This window comes from Jaculus jaculus, chromosome 3 (genome assembly GCF_020740685.1).
Source record: "Jaculus jaculus isolate mJacJac1 chromosome 3, mJacJac1.mat.Y.cur, whole genome shotgun sequence".
NCBI classification, from domain to species: domain Eukaryota; kingdom Metazoa; phylum Chordata; class Mammalia; order Rodentia; family Dipodidae; genus Jaculus; species Jaculus jaculus.
In genome coordinates this window covers 141,605,369-141,623,773 of record NC_059104.1, presented here as the reverse complement: position 1 = coordinate 141,623,773, position 18,405 = coordinate 141,605,369, and positions in this window count along the sequence as shown.

Here is an 18,405-nt window from a genome sequence, read left to right as displayed (position 1 = left end):
TCTTTTATTAATAGCAATGTGGTATACTTGCACACAAGTTTACTTTCAAGGATGTTATAAGATACCATGTCATTTTCTAATAACTACAACTCTTCCATACGGAGACTCTGCTGGGGAAGGTGTTAGTATCTATAAATTACATTTGTAAAACAATAGACTCCAAAAGATACAAAAGCACTCAATAACACAGAAAAGAAGATCTGTGTCCTCAAATTCAGGAGTCCTGATTCCAAACATCACCTCACTTTAAATTTTCTAATTTTAATCTGCCCAGTGGTCATGCTTCCATGTTGAAACATTCTGTATATGAAAGTCAAGTTTGCAATTAACTTTGCAATTACTACAGTGCCTCATGTTATTTATGATGGCATTAGAGGGGCTTAGATTCTTTATTATCATTATTAATTTCCATCTGCAGTGGTTGCACAGCCCTCATGCTAACTGGGAGAATTTCCTGTGTGTGATAACTTGAGAGTTAGCCAATAGGCAAGTGACCGTTCCTGTGCTCGAGGCCAGGTTGAATGTGGAATGACATTTCAGACAAGACTCACTTTGTGTCAGCAAAGATCTTGGGAAAATGGGTCGGTAACAGAGGCTCACCATAGTTGTACAGTATAGTGGGGAATCTAAAGCAGGGGCCACTGCTGAAACAACAATGGCCACATTTTGGGTCAAGAATCTGTTATTTCTTTAATGAGGATTGGAATTCCATAGCCCAGGAAGTAAATTGGGGATCTCCACACATATGATCTGCATAACGCTGGAAGATCCTTTCCTGGCACTTGTAGGAATATTTTATGACACTACTTAATAAAAGTGAGCTATATATGGATGTGTACTTTATTTAGTAAGATAGGTTTTAGCATATAGAAAACTAAGGAGTAGCCCATATAGAAGGGAAAGTTTTACATTTTATGGTTTCCCCTACATATAAATGGTTACTGGGCTATAGGATTTATTATTTATTTATATGCATTACTTATTTATATCATGTGTATTCTATATGTGCAGGTATACATGTCTGTGTATATGAGCAGGTCAGAGGACAATCTTGGGTGTTATACTCAAGAATACTATATAATTCCTTTTATATAGGATCTCTCATTGGCCTGGAGCTTATCCATTAGGCTAGACAAGGTGGCCAGTGAGCTCCACGTGTCTGCCTGCCTCTCTCTCTATTGTGCCAGGGTTACAAGTGCACCACCAGACTCACCTTTTTTATGTAGGTTTGTGGATAGAATTCGGGTCCTCATGCTTGTGAAGCAAGTACTTTACAGATGATCTCCCCAGCCCCTACCTTGCAGGATTTATCAATTAAAATTTTTTATGGCTCCCTTAACTGTAACAAAGGAATTATAAATGAGAAATTTTAAATGAGGAACGTGACAGTCATATTTGGAGTTCTTTTCATTATTTTAAATTAGAACTGCTACAAGTATTAGCTAATAAAATACTTTTAGGGTATTATTTGGGTGCTCCATGGGAAACAGATGGTATATTAAAATAATGATAATTTGAGTAGTGCTTAAAATACAAAGTTCTCTTAAGACGGAATGAGCAGAATATAGCAAAACCACAAAGAATAAAGTTAGACTCTGGGCTGGTAATAAAGTAGAGGGCATCACTGCATGCCTAAACATAAAGAGGTCAATGGAAGGAACATCTAGATCCCGTAGCCAGAGTGTCACTGGACTGCAGTCTTCTTGGGATAAAGAATCTTTCTAGATTGAACAACCTCGTTGGAAGGCAGCCAGGGCAACACAACTTTAACCTTCCTGTCTTCTTTCTCCCCATTTCCAAGTTCAATATGATGCTAGAGGATACCTGGGGCGGGGGATGTGAGATCAGTCCAGGTGGGTTTCTCAGGGCAGAGGTACAGGCAGTGGACAAGTGAGAGAGGGACAGAATGAAATGGCTTGGGACAGTTTCCACTCATTCCAGCTTTGCACCTGAGCAATAACCCTATGAAAGGGCAGCATAGCTAGTCATAATCTTCCATTGTCTTCCTTTTTATTAAAAAATCTTGTTCCTCCCCTAAGCTGTGTCTGGTTTGGAGGTTCATCCCAGCAACCTGAGGTTTTCTGTAACAGGATTATATCCAGATTAGGGTCACCTGCATTGAACCACAGTACCGCTGTTTTTTATTCCTATTGATACCAGGGATGAATCACCATAGTTTCTCTTTGGTTACCAAAGAATCATTCTGACCTCTTGTGAGCATCTCCAAGGTTTTGTTTAGCTTGTGTTTATAATGTATAATGTTTTCTGGGGCTTGTTGAAAGCATTTAACAATATGTGACTTGCTTTGTTTTATGGCTCAATGTGTCTACTTTAACAGGGTTCTCCTGGCCCTGAAAGACCTTTCTGAGTTATCTACACACCTAATCCTGTACATGTTAAGAAAAATTAATCCATCAAATCTATTTCCAAAAGCAAATAGGAAATTTCTTCCCGACTAAATAGAATGTCCCATTAATCACCTGGATGTGGATGTTTCCATGAAGAAGTTGGCTGGTCTGCAAAGCTGAGAAGGCATTCTTTTCCTTATGTATTTGGTGGGTGTGATTTGCATATCCCATTATCAGCTTATTAACCAGAGTGCCTGTGACAGTGGCGGACTGTGAAACCTGCACACATGGGCAGTTAAACAATAAGCTCCTGGGGGTTGATCCTGAAATTACATTCCTGTAATGAAGAGGCAATAGAAAAGAGTGCAATAACAGAATACTCAGAAATGAAATGGAAACAGGATTTGATGTAATGCAACATGACTTCCTCATGGCACAGACAGAATATCAAAGGATCTGTGAGTAAGACAATCCTTGATATAATCTTTCTATTTTCTCCACTGTTCTCCCATCCTACTGTGTGCCTTATAGACAATATGTAAATTAAGTTTGTATTCACATTTTTGTCATCATTCAGCTTAACTGTGACTTTTATGTTTTAGTTTAATTTATTCTGAATATGTGTGTGTCCTCGTAAGTTTAGCAATATTATGGAATTTAAAAATAATAATAGACATTACCATTACACATAATCAATATCATTAAAGGTTGAATATATAAAAGCAATATCTTTGACAGTAGGTGTAGTCAGAACTTAAAGAAAACATCTAAAATGCAGCAGGGTATTTGGAGTTTTCTTTGCATTAATTTTTCCCCTAGGAGCCTCCTGGCAATTTAATCTTTTGGGCTATGTCTGATGTCAAAGTAGCAGGTGTGCAATAATATCTTTGCCAGGGAGAACACTAACAGACAATTAGTCACCCTGGTCATGTAGTCTGTTGCTCAGCATACATTATTTGATTTGATTTCTGTGTCAACCCATGAGGAAATAACTACTGTTGGGTTCTCTCTTCTAGAGTCTTTCCCAGCCAATGCAGATGCTCACAGGAGAGAATGGGACAATGTATAGGAGGGATGTACAGCAAGACTCCTCTTCTCTTTGAGGTGCTAGAACAAAGGTGATCTTGAGGCTCTGGAAGTTGGGAGCCTACTTGCTACATGACACACTGGTACCTAAGTACATCTCCAGCCATGAGTTTTAGAGCAATACAACCTACTCAGTAGGAATCTGCTTTTGTTCCTTGTGATACCAAGGTTGTCCCTGCCAGTTGCATCCTCCATGAAGATGGCTGGCTTCCCCTGCAGTCTTGATGTTTCCTTCACATCATCCTTATGGATATATATACATATACATACACATACACACTCTGTATCAGCCTCTCACACCACCTATTTATCCCTTAATCCACTTCCAGGAAGAAGTCACTGTACCTACTGTGTAAACTCTGGTATCAGGTCCTTCTAGCCTTCTTTAGTTTTCTTTTCTTAACGGTAGAAATATTAAATGGACACAATATAGCTGCAGCAACTTAACCAATCCATTCATTGTTCTAGTGGGATATTTAATGCCAATACAATTTAAAGCAACTTGTATCTTTTCTTAGAATGAAATTTAAGAATCATTTGAAATTGGCCCTTTTAGGAGTACAGCAAGGTTCTCAGTCCCCTTTGCCACTGAAGTCAGACTGTCTGCCAGGTCCTGCTTGAACTTTGAAGGTCAAATAGTTAACTTATGATAAATGATACCATATTGAGACTTGAGTCAAAGCAGAGTGTGGGAAAGCTTATGAGAAAACCATTAAGGCTTCACAGTTGCTGACCTGAGAGGCCTCTGAAGTGAAAAAGGAGAGGTTCTGTAATAAGTACTTGTGAAGAAGCCAGAGAGGTATTATGGGCTCAACCAAGGTCAGAACTCAACAACAGCCCCATTTAAATTTGTAATAAACCTGTTCTACAAACTAGCCCTCTGAAATTTCAGATTTCCTTCTTTTGTCTATCCCACTTTAATTGGAAAGAACAACTCCAGGCTAACCAAGCAGTTAGAAAGCACACATATAACGTTGCCTTTTGATATGAATTTTCTGTCTGTTATTTGCAGCCATGATGCCTGCTTCTGATGGAGACTCTAGCTGTATGCACCCAATCTTCTCTGCTAGTGTCACTACTGGTGTTTGTTCTCCTATTAAATTTATAAAAGCATGGATAAACATAGCATGTGCTAGAAATATCTATGGGGAATTTTAAATGAATTCCATTATAAACTTGAACAATTCACATTGTTTCTAATAACCTCAAATTTTGTGCCTGTAATGAAGATATATTCTCTTCTCCATCTTCTTAAGTATTGAAATTGAGTAAGTGCTGGCTGAATGACCAAAATGCTCTGCATTCCTTCAAATGCTGTCTCATGTGACCTCAAAAATCATTCAACAAGCCAGCAGCTTGTATCTTTTCCAGTTCTTAAGAGAGAGACAGAAAAGCATAAAGGAGTTAAGTACCTTGGAAAGGATGGCATATAAAGACAGATGTTCTACTCAAGCCCCTTATAACCTGTGTATTCTTTGCTCTGGTTTTTCATGTAATGATTTAGTTTGGTTTAGCCATGCTAAAATATTAGCCTAAATTAAAATAGCTTCTTGATAACAAGGGGGTATCTGATTTCCCTCACGGAGCTGTAATGTGAACTGTATACTGATGAAAGCTTTTTATTATATTTTCCTGAAGACTAAGTCTTTCTGTCAAAAGAAAAAGTGAATAAAGGTGTCCTAGGCTGCTTGAAATTCTGTTTTTAAAATTTACTTATTTATTTACTCTAGAGAGAGAGAGAGAGTGAGGCAAATAGACAGAGAAAGAATGGACATGCCAGGGTCTCTATCCTCTGCAAACAAACTCCAGATGCATGCACTTCCTTGTGCATCTGGCTTTCATTGGTCCTGGGGAAGCAAACCTGACTTTTGTGGCTTTGCAAGCAAGTGCCTTAACTGCTAAGCTATCTCGCTAGCTCTTACATTCTAATTCATGGAAGATGCTTAATAATACTAGAATCCCATAGATATCTTTGTCATGTAAGCCCAAAGGAAAAGAAGTAGGAATGAAAATGTTGAAAATATATGTCACATATTTTGAATTTTCAACTATCAATGTTGGTTGGTCCTTCATATGACCATACAACTGCAGAATCAAATTTATAATTCTGAGAAAATTACTGCTATGGTTTTATTTAGATGTTTATCCTGAAGTCTCAAAATGTTATACCTGTTAATTAAGGTGTCCAACAGAACACTTCCCTAATGTAGAAGAACAGCAGATGTAATGAAAAGGCCTTAGTAACATTTTCCAGAGCACATTGTAAGAAAAGTGTCACTTCCTTGTGATAGGCAGGTAAAAGCTGGTTGTAAATTAGATGTGGTACTTTTGCCATCCATCCAGTGTTCCATTCACCCATCCATCCACTAATCCACTAATAAAAGTATATTGTGTGATTGCTATATGCTAGCCACAGTGCGAGCTTTAGTAATACTAAAATAAATGGTAAATTTCTTAATCTTTGTTTCTTCCAAGTCCTGGGAAATGGATAAGAAAAACAGAAAACAACAATCTATGAATGCTAAACAGAACTATCTGAGAAGACAGTTATCAAATACAAGGGTGATCTAGGGCATGCTATCTAGATGAGTGTCTTAACAATTGAACAAGTATTTTCTGAATGATGAACTGGAAGAGAAAGTGTTTTAGGCAGAAGCAAAGGCATGAAAATTTGGGTAATATCAATAAGTATAATTTAATAAGAATATAGCTTTGGGCTTTCATGAGAGAATAATGAGAAATAGGAGAGGATGCATAGTAACATACAAGTTAAGCAAAGCTTTGCATGCTAAGCTGAATGCCTCAAAGCCTTTTTCAGAATAAGCAAAGATGTCAGGCAATGCATGTTATGTTATGGTTTTCTAAAAGATACCACATCAGTGCTGTGGGGCAGGAGGTGCTGAATTATCCGACTCAATTTTGGAATCTGTATGTGGAATTCTTCTTTACTGGCAAGGACTTTTGAGGGATTTCTAAAACTTACTGCTCTACTATCTGTCTTACCCTAGAAAGAGTAATGCAAGAGGGAGAACATGGGTGACTGTCCATCACTTTGGATGCATTATGCCACTTGCACATCTGATTGGATAGCTTGTGAAAGAAATGTAGAAAAGTAAAGAACCATAATAGAAACAATCATGAGAAATCATTTCTTGGGTCAATAAAACAAGTCTCAGTTTGGTTCTACCTCACTAATTTTCATTCTCTTCTTAAATACATTAATTGCAGTTGCTTAAAAAATGTTAATATAAAGATTGGGGAAAGTTTTCAAATCAGTTCAGATTCACTGAAATTCCTAACTATATTAGTTTTACAATTCAGCAAAGGATTTTAACTACATGGTAATCAAATAAAGTTTACTTACAGCCAACATTTTCTGCTTGCTAAATTGTACTAAAGATTTTTTTCACTTTTTAATAAATTAAAAAAAAACAAATTAATTTTATTTCCAGTGTAAATAAAAATGATTTCAGTAGGCAGAAAAAAAAAAAGGAAAAGTAAAAGAGCAGGGAGTGGTGGTGCATGCCTTCAATTCCAGCATTTAAGAGGCAGAGGTAGGAGGATTGCTGAGAGTTAGAGGCCACCCTGAGACTATATAGTGAGTTCCAGGTCAGCCTGGACTGGTGTAAGACCCTATGTTGAAACAAAAAAAAAAAAAAAAAAAAAAAAGAGAGAGAGAAACATATCAACATAATATGACAGAGATCAGGAGCTACAGTGTTCAATACCAGCCTATTCTTATGGTGCTTATTTAACAAAATTATCAAAGAAAGCTTTCCCACTCTCTCAAAAGAAAGGCCCATCAAGGTACAAGAGATAAAAAAAAACTTCAAATGGTTTGGATCAAAGGAGAAAGTCCCCAAGACATCTTGCTTTTAAGACTCTAAACATTGGGCTGGAGAAGTGGCTTAGCAGTTAAGTGCTTGCCTGTGAAGCCTAAGGACCTAAGGTTTGAGGCTCAACTCCCCAGGACAAATGTTAGCCAGATGCACAAGGGGGCACACTCGTCTGGAGTTTGTTTGCAGGGGCTGGTGGCCCTGATGCGCCCATTCTCTCTCTCTCTCTGCTTCTTTCTCTCTGTCTGTCACTCTCAAATAAATAAATAAAAATAATTTTTAAAAAGACTCTAAAATTTGACACCAAAGAGAAAATACTAAATGCAGTTAGGGAAAAATAGAGCACAATACATTTAAAGGTAACCCCATCAGAATGACTTCAGACTTTTCAATGGAAACCCTGAAAGCCAGAAGGGCCTGGAATGGAACACTGCAAAGTCTAAGAATTTATGGTTTCCAACCCAAACTACTCTACCCAGCAAAAGTATCCCTCATAATAGATGGTGAAAGAAAAACCTTCATGACAAAATTCAACTTTTCAATTATATGAACACAAACACAAACCTACAGAGAGTATTTCAGGAAATTCTTCACACAGAAGAAACAAATAATCAACCTCCAGCGCCTACAAGAAGCAGATCACAATAGCCAAACTCAGAAGGCACAAAAATCTTCAAAGTCCATGAAAACACCAAACCACATAAACGAACACAATATGGCAGGGATCAAATAAAGCCTCACAGTCATTACCCTAAGTATTAATGGCCTTAATTCTCCCATCAAGAGACACAAGCTAACACGATGGATCAGAAAGTTAGACCCCTCAATAGGTTGTCTTAAAGAAACCCACCTCCCCAATAAAAACAGAACTCATAAATAAATAAATAAAGACCTCAGGATGAAAGGGTGGAAAATGATATTCCAAGCAAATGGGAATAAGAAACAAGCAGGCATAGCTAAACTAGTCTCAGATAAAATAGACTTCAAACCAAAAATAATCAAAAGGGACAAAGAAGGCCACTTCCTACTTATTAAGGGAATGATCCATCAAGAGGATATCACAATCATAAATCTTTATGCACCAAACACAGGAACACTGCAATTCATAAAAACAAAACCTACTTGACAATAAAACAGGAATAACCACCAACACCATTATAGTTGGGGACTTCAATACACTATTATCATCAAAATACAGATAGATTCTAAAATTTAACTAAACAATGTACACATACAATGAAAAACAGCACAGGTATTTATGCAAGAGTAGGTATTGTGACAACCAAATCCTCTATCAACAAGGAGGTTAAGAGTTCTGGTCTGTTGAGGGTTCCAAGTCAGCTTGTGACCAAGTGAGACCCTTCCCTAATGTATAACAGGAGAGGAAACAAAGCCACTATAAATCAAGAAGCAACAAATAACAAGCCCAAAATATAGCTCTTTTAAGAATGGCAAATCTAACCATCCATCAGATTTAACATATAATTTATCCTGATATGGAAGTTGCAATTAGCACTTCCAGTTCAGGGCTATATACCAGGCTTATTAGGCAGGTGACCTGACCTGGTGTAATCCCAGTTACCTTTTGGGATGATTTTTGTCTCACTTATGCTGTGCTCCTGCTTGGGTCCCTCTCTGGTGCACTGTGTGTTCAAACAGGGTGGCTGGGTTGCTGGACTGCTGTTCTGTTCACCAGAGCTAGGCACTGGCATTGGGCAGGGGAGGCTGTCAATGGTGGCTCTAGTTCTCTTGCTGGTCCACATGATCCTCTACCTCATGATCTGCTCCTCCTTTGTTCACTGCCGTTCTCCCTTCACATTTCTTGAGTTTGCGAAGAACTCTAGTGTGAGTGGAAAATCCCTTCACCTGGCTTTTCTTGCAGCTCAAGCCAAGCCTGGCAGCTGTGGTCCCATGGATCCAGCGCCACTGCTGCTGGAGCCATTTCTGCTGGCCTGTGTGGGCTCTGGATGCTCTGGATCTCTCCTACTTCTCTGTTGCCATTTTAATTTATTTTTTCTTTTTTTTTCATTTTAATTTCTTATACACCTCACTTTTTAGTAAAAGTATGTATTTTGCTTTTTTTTTTTTTTTTGGCTTTTTCTCCCCTAGGCTGCTTTGGTGTGGTTCCTATGCCACCATCTTAACCAGCTATTATCAGCAATAGATAGATCATCCAAACAGAAAATCACCAGGGATGCGGAGAGCACAACAAAACCATAGAACACTTAAGACTTAATGGGCATCTACTGAACATTCCACCCCAAATCCACAGACTACACATTCTTCTCAGCAGACCATGGAACCTTCTCTAAAATAGATCATATACTGGGTCACAAAGCCTGCTTCCATATATTTAGGAAGATTGACATAATTCCCTGCTCTAAAATTTGAGTGTATGGTTTGGTAGGCATGAGGTGTGGTGTTTGAAGATATCTGGGCAAGTTATTTTAGTCTGGAGTGCAGTGTTAAATAGAAACAGATCTATAAAATCCTCATCATCTAAACAGCTACAGCTATTTGTTTTAGTCCTTATCATAGTTTTGTGGACATTATTAAATTAAGTTTAGATTATACTGTCCTTGAGGAAAGGAAATACAACTGTTCAACTTTAGTAAGTGATCAATGCAAAAAGATAATATTTAAACATGCCTTATTGGCAATTACACTAGTAGATTTATTTCCCAAATCTAATAAATGCTAGTGACTAAATAATAATTTAAATAATGAGTAAATAATGAGTAAAAAATTCTGTATAATACAATGCTTTAGATTTGCATATAAATTTATTATTTTTGAAAAGAATTTACTGTTTTATGTGATTCCCTGAAACTTCTATTACATGGATAGAGAAATAAGATCTCATTCTTTAGTGTGAAGAAATATAGGATGAGGGCTTTAGAAAATTCTTTATATCTGTCCTTTTCTTCCAAATGCTTCACATATCTTATTTCAGTGTCATCAAATATGTAATGCCCAATGAGAACATCAACTCTGCAGCTATGAAAATTGCTCTTGTAAATCCATCTTTTGCTCTGACTTGTGTATTACTGTGCATATGTTTAAAATGTCATTCTGAATTTACAGAATCCAGGAGAAACCTAGATATTTGGAATCACTTCATCAACTTGGAAGAATAGGGCTACACAACATTCTCTAACAGGTCTGAGAGTATGCTTGTCCTTCCTACAAGATGCCCTCCTCAACTCCAAGTTCTCCATTCACATGCCAACCTCCTGCCTTCTGATTATAATTGTTTTATGTCAAATGAGTACAGTGTTTATAATATAAAACGGACTAGAGGGAGTCTGGGGAAACAAAGGCAGTATGAACTAGTTTCTTCATTTCTGTCTGTGGTAGAGGTAGAAATATGAAAATAAATGACTCCAACCTGGAATCAATTATCTGGCATCATAGATGACAAGTGAGGATCTAAATAGAAGGAAACAGAGGAAAACAAGGGACAAACCACCTAATCCTGACTCCATGCACCTATGCTTGGAATATTTTTCCCAGACATCGTGAATGATACAGGACTCAGTGGAGGAGAGTTCTCAGAAACTCAGAAGTGAAAGACTCAATGATGAAGAATGGGTCATAGTTGGGGAGATCATTGCTCAACAAAGACACCAAAGAAGAAACACTTAAGTCCTTACTATAAATACTCCACAGACCTGGCATTTTTGAAAGACTTGGTTTTAGAGGCTACTTTAGAAAGACAATGTTGTACTATTTTAAAGTAATTTGATGTTTATTATTTAAAAATAAATTCAGGTACAATGATGTATTAAAGATTTATTTTCTCAGAGCATTTAATAAGATTTTATGTATTCAGTGAAGTCTTTGGAAGAGATTGGAGGTGACATATTGCTGAAGTAGAAGAGAAGATGGGGAATAAACAGGAGGGGTTATGAAAAAGCTGCTGAGTGTGTGTTGTATGCTTGGAGCTTTGATTGGTTATTTATCATGGGATTTTCACGGTTCTTTGAAAAGTTCAGGAAATTGAGACAGAGAAATTAAATAACTTCTATAAGATCACACACTAAAATGCTGGAGGATATTCAACCCCACTGTTTGTTCAGAAGTATTTAGTTTTGCTTGAGTTAGAAAAGAAGTGATCCTGTCTCATTTTATTCCTGATCTTTAGGTCCATCCAATGTGCCACTTTTGTTATAGAAAAAAAAAAAAATGTTTATTAGCACTAACTGAACTTCAAAGCCCAGCATTTATAGTGTAGACAAATTTTGAAACATGCAATTTAGTATGAAGAGAAAATAAAGTACAGGAGCTGGAATGATTGCTCTGCTGGTAAGGCACTTGTCTGAAAAGCCTAATGACATGGATTCACTTCTCTGGTACACATGTAAAGCCAGGTGTACAAACTGACACATACATATGGACTTCATTTGCAATGGCAAGATGCTCTGGCATGTTCATTCTCACTCTCTCCCTTGTATCTTCTATATCTCTGCTTGCAAATAAAAATTTTTTAAAGCAAATAGCATACATATACAATATGATCTTAGTGATAGTGATTTTGTGGGTGGTGAAATTAGTGGTAATTTAAAAAATATATTTGTATTTTAAATTAAATTATAATCACATTGCACTTATAATCTAGAAATAAAGACTGTGTCTTACTATTTAACTGGTTATTTTAAAATAATCATGACTGGAAAATTAAATGTGATCACAGGGGATAAGGCTCCAATTTTGACAAGAAAAGGTTTAGGGAAGGTGATATATGTATTTGTGGTTTTTTCAATCCTTGAAGAACTGCCAAGTGAGGAGAATTAAGCTTGTAATATGCTTCTCCCAAAGGCAAAATTCAGAATGAGGACACAAATTACAGGGAGGGACCTTTTGACTTAATTTAATAGAGACTTTATATGAAATAATCTGTTCATCAATGGTATTACCACTTGTCAAGTATGTTAAAGAGTTTTGTGTTATGAAAAGTCCTTCAAGGTGAAATTTTGTCTGTTTTTCCAAGAGCATCCCTGGCTTTCTAATTATCTAGCATAATAAGTGAGAATGTCTGACTGAAATTTAACTGAGATGGAAAATGCATTTATCTTGTTGGAAAAAGTTGTAGACTGAGAGTGAACAGTTACTATGGCTATTTTACTATTTCTTTCCTTTGAAAGGAACAGACACCTCTTTGGGATATGATCTCCACTGTGGAGGTGGTGGAGGGTGGATATACCTTCTTTTCTTTTCTTCCCCTTTTATGAGTCCCATTTGATAGAAAACAATAAACAAATGAAATGCTGCTTATCACAGCATCTGTTCCCTGTCTTGCTCAAATCTTCATCTCCTTGGCAAGTAGATGAAGGAGTTGTAGTGGCAACTTCAGCTTTTGCATTTTCAAAACTCAATGCACAGACAATACCATGTAGCAGGGACTAAGCTTTGGAGAGGAATTCTGAGTGGAGACTCAGTTATTTAAGGTGCATCTCATGTACGCCTCTAACCATACAACCTGCTTAGTTTAGAAGCGAAGCCAAGGCTATATCTCAATGCTGGTAGAAAGAGCCACAGGCCTCAGTTCAGAACATGAAAAGATCTTTGAATGGGCGAGCTCGCCGCCGCCGCTGCCGCCGGCCCGACCGACCGCTGTGCGCCGAGTGTGCGCTTGGGTGAGGACGTGGCGCCCGGTGCCGTCCGCCTGCCTCGGCCTCCGCTTCAGCCTCGCGCGCCCAGTCGCCGCCGGGATAGCCGTTGAGCTGTTCCCATCCTCAGTGTACAGAGGAGGCCTTGAAGGTGCAGTTACAACAGCTTGCCTTGGTCATTCATCCCAAGCAGGCAGGACTGTGGAAGCCCAGGGCTTGCTGAGTTGGAAAGCAGCAGAATTTCACAGTTTACCCTAGTGCAGAAGAGGGAGGAAACTGGATGCAGTGTAATCTTGCACCTGCAAATGTCTCTTTATTACTATGAGAAGAGGAGACACCAGAAGGATTTCTTAAATGGTATCTGGGGCTCCTTTTCATCTTGCAGTCACAAGTCCAGTGCCTTCCTCCACCTCCCTTGAGTTCCTGCAGTGTGAAGTAAGGTGCAGTGAATGTTACAAAACTGGCAGGGAGACTGAACAGTACCCATACCTTCACCATCATAAGCCTGTTGTCCTGGGAGACCTATTGAGACAAATCTCAGATCTGTCTGCTCTCAGAAGAATATGACCGATACCTAGCATCTAGCAAAAGAATGGCAGCTGCATACCTCGACCCCAACTTGAATCATACACCAAGTTCAAGTACTAAGACTCACTTGGGTACTGGCATGGAGCAGTCCCCTGGTGCAATGGAGCGAGTATTGAAGGTCTTTCATTATTTTGAAAGCAGTAGTGAGCCAACCACATGGGCCAGTATTATCAGGCATGGAGATGCTACTGATGTCAGGGGTATCATTCAGAAGAAAGTGAGGAAAGTCTCATTCCTGATTTTAGCAGAAATGCTTAAAATTTTTTCCTATTTTGTATAATGTTGGCAATAGCTTTGCTTTGCCATAAATAACATTTATTATGTTGAGATATGTTCCTTCTATTTCCAGGTTTCTTATTTTTTTAGGACTTTTACCATGAAGAATTACTGGATTTTGTCAAATGCCTTGTCTGCATCTATTGAGATGATTTTGTGATGTTTGTCCTTCACTCTATTATAGAGTGTATTACATTTCTTGATTTCCATATGTTGAACCACTTTTGCACATCTGGGATAAAGCCTACCTGGTCGGGATAAATGATCTTTCAGATTTTCAAACACCTGAGTATATGTTCTTAAAGTATGTCCTTAAGATTTTCTGAATTTCATTGATATATGTTGTAATGGTGACTTCTTCATCTCTAGTTTTATTAATTTCTTTCTTTTCTCATAATTTTTGGTCAGATTTGCTAAGAGCTTATCAATCTTGTTTATCCTTTCAAAGAACCAACTCTTTGTTTCATTGATTCTTTGTAAATTTTTTTGTTTCTATTTCATTCATCTGTATTATTTCTTACCATCTACTGATTTTTGTTTTATGTTGTTTTGTTTTTTGACGTAGGATCTCACTCTAGCCCAGGCTGACCTTGAATTGACTGTGTAATCTCAGGCTGGCCTCGAACTCAAGGCACTCCTCCTACCTATGTCTCCTCAGTGCTGGGACTAAAGGTGTGTACCACCTTGACCTGCCCCATTTACTGATTTTTGGTTTGCTTTGTTCTTTCTCCAGTTCCTTAAGGTGAAGCATTAAGTTGTATTTGAGACTTTTCTAATTTCTTTATCTTTAAAATTTTTATTTTATTTCAGGTTACAGTCTCACTCTATCCCAAGCTGTCTTGGAATTAACTATGTAGTTTCAGGGTGGCCTTGAACTCATGGTGATCCTCCTACCTTTGCCTCCCGAGTGCTGGGATTAAAGGCATGTGCCACCATGACCAGCTAATTTCTTAATATAGGCACTAAAAGGTATAAATTTTCCTCTTAGGACTGACTTCATTATGTCCCAAAGGTTTTGGTGTGTTGGTTTCCATTATCATTTTTTTTAATGATATTTTTGATTTCCTTTTTGATTTCTTCATTGACCCATTTATCATTTAGTAGTATATTGTTTAGTTCCCTTGATTTTGTTTATACTTTATAACTTTTCTTGATGTAGATTTGTAGTTTGACCCCATCATGATCAATGGGATTCAGTGGGATCAAGAGTACAAAGAATTATTTCAATATTCCTATATTAACATTTGCCTTGTGTCCTAATATATGGTCTATTTTAGAGAATGTACCATGTCCTGTTTGAAACTATGTATCCTACAGCATTTGAGTGGAATGTTGTGTTAGATATGTCAGGTCCATTTTTCTATGATGTCATGTAATACATCATGTAATACATTGTTTATTTTTTGCCAGAATGACCTGTCATTTGATGAGAGTGAGGAATTCAAGTCACCCACTACAATAGTGTTTGGTGTTAACTGTGACCTTATGTATAGTAGTGTTTGTTTAATGAAACTGGGAGCGCTCATGTTAGGTGCGTATGTGTTTATAATTGCAATGTTCTTTTGTTGTATTGTTCCTTTATAAAGTGTCCTTCTTTATCTTTTCTAAAAAAAAAAAAAAGATCTTTGAATGGATGAATTTTGCCTGTATCAAATAAAAATATTGAGTGCTCCTTTAAGAACATATGAACCTTAAAACCCTTTAATTCTCAGAATGAACATAAGTCTTGCTGTTTGCTTCTGCTGGGATCGCCAAAGGAATGGAGCCAGCATGAGGATGTGCATATGAAGAAACCTGAAGGGGAGATGCAGAAAGTCTCTGGTTGGCGGGACTTCCTCCTGCAGTGTTCATGGAATCTGCCTGCATCCTGTGCTATACTCACATGAGTTTTGTCCTTTCTGTTTTTGTTAGTTTGATTGATTTTTTTCTTTTTTGGAGACAAGGTCCTACTCTCTTGCTCATGCTAGTTTTGAACTCACATTGCAGCTCAAGCTTGAACTTGAAATAACCCTCTTGTTTCAATCTCTTAAGTGCTAGAATTATGAGCATACATCACTATGGGCAGGATAATTTTATCTTTTTCTTTGATTTCCTGACCATCTTATAACAACCTTTTCGTGGATGTATAACCTTTTTTTTTTTTCCAAAAAATGAACTCACCAACTATCAAGAGAGAGACTTATTTATCTGGCCCAAGCACTAGTGAACACATGGGCCCCTTCCCCTCTCAGCCACTACATCATAACATCTTGGCTTAATTTCTACATAATACAGAGCAGTGGCTTTGACTGGTTTTGCACTATATGTAATTGGGATTGTCTAATGTGTACTCCTTGGTGTCCCTTCCCTCTTCAATATGCGGATTTTGCTTCCCTGTTGTCATAGATACCAATGGTGCATTCCCTCATTGCTCTGTAGAATTCCATTATGTTAATGTACCATACTTTGACAATGTAATATTGAAGTACATGTGGGCTTTTCCCCAGTTTGGACTAGTGGGGATAACATGGCTGTGAATGTTCTGGTGCAAGACCCTAAGGATACACCACACTATCATCTGGTTTTGACCTTGTCCAAATCTGGATCCTCCTGGTGACTAAATGAAATGTCTAGTCCTGGGAATCTTTGTGTCTGACAGCTTCACCAATATCGATTTGTGTTACAATGTTATGTTCTGATCTGTTCCATGTGAAATAGAGCCCCACTATTATTTTAAATTGCATTTCTGTTGTTGAAGAGTAAAATTGAAGCACGTTTTCATACATTTACTAATTAGGGTTTCTTTCTGAATCATTGCTTCACATATGTCCCCTGTTCTTTGAGATTAGCTCTTAAAATAAATTTGAAGGTGCTGAACAATAAATAAATGTTTATTTTGAATGGTAGATTTAGCAATTTTCACAAGAACTTTTGTTTGGAGCTGCAGAATGGAGACAAGAGAACCAGCTTTTATTTAAGCAAGATTATGTGCATTATAGTCATTATCTTGTCTGAGGAGTTTTGTTTTTACTTTAATTACTATATTTTATATTTCAGAGATTTCAAACTATTTCTATGCAGTTTTAAAAATTAGCATTATTTGACAATTTTTGACTTTAAATTGCATGTTAGTCCTTAATCTGTTTGATCAAACTAAAAATACTTATTATATACTTACTGTCAAGACATATCAGAACATTAGTGTCATTTTGAATTTCTTCATATTCCAATAGTTGTTATTCCTGTTAGATATATTACCTTGTACATTTAATGCATGTTGCCATTTTGCACTGTCAACATGTTGAACATCACAATTATTTAATACTTTTCTTCCCTTCCACTCTTATATACTTGCTCCCCTCCCTCCTCCCTTTCTCCATCCCTTCCCCCAGAGACAAGACAGAAAAGTTATTCAGTGAAGAAAATGTTACAAATAACCCAGGATGGTGATTGGGAAGGACATGTCAACATTGTAGAAGACAGAATGAAAAAGTTTCATTAGTAAATTAGAAATCAGGGTGGTATATATATATAAAGATTCATGTATATATATATATACACTGTTGGGGGAAATTTTTGATTCTATACCTGCTTTTAGGTGTATTTCTATTGTTTTAAATAAAGGAAGAATATGAAAATAACATAAGTTTATAAATAATTTAAAAAAATACATGACTATTCTCCATTACCTACCTAGATGCCTGTTTATTCCTATCTGTTGCAGTTAGCTTGGCATCGCTGGAAGAAAGAAAGTGACCTAGAGCAGCTTGTGGAAAGATAGGGTTTATTTTGGCTTGCTTACAGACTTGAGGGTAAGCTCTATGACAGCAGGGGAAAACAGTGACATGACCAGAGGGTAGACATCACCCCTTGGTGAAGATAAGGTGGACAACAGGAGCAAGAGAGTATAGTAAACAATGGCAAGGAGAAGAAGAGAGTATGTCAAACAATGGCAAGGAGAAGCTGGCTGTAACACTCATAAGCCCACCCCCAACAATACACTGCCTCCAGGAGGCTCCAATTCTCAAATTGCCAGAAGCTGGAGACCTAGCATTCAGAATACAAGCTTGTGAGGGACCCCTGAATCTAACCACCATATTGTGTAATCCTAGGCAGGGATAAGCAGCCTATGGTTTCCTGAAGCTTCTGATAGGGTTGAAGAAGACTCCATTTGTCACTGGATGACAGCAGGGTTTAAAGTCATCGCACTGTGTTTGATGCTAGGACCATCTACTAACTTGTAATCCTGGATAATTACTTCAAATCTAAGGTAGGATTTTTTTTTTTACTTCAGTTTATATATTATATAGCAGGAGCTGGAGAGAGGGCTTAGTGGTTAAGGTGCTTGCCTGAAAAGCCAAAGGACCCTGGTTCAATTCCCCATTGCCCAAGTAGACTCAGATGCATAGAGTGATGCATGCATCTGGAGTTTGTTTGCAGTACTTAGAGGCCCTAGTGTGCCCATTCTCTCCCTCGCTATTTGTTCTTTTTCTCTCTCTCTCTTAACTAATTAAATAAATAAAATTTTAAAAATACTATTATATATTATAATGAGTTATACTCTTTTATCCCCTCAAGCCTGCTCTGGTTTTCCTGGCTGCCCTCCTCAGTGGGATAATGGTATTTACTGTGGGGTCATGAAGGCCTCAGTTAGTCCCTGTGGGGCAATAGAGGGTGAGTACT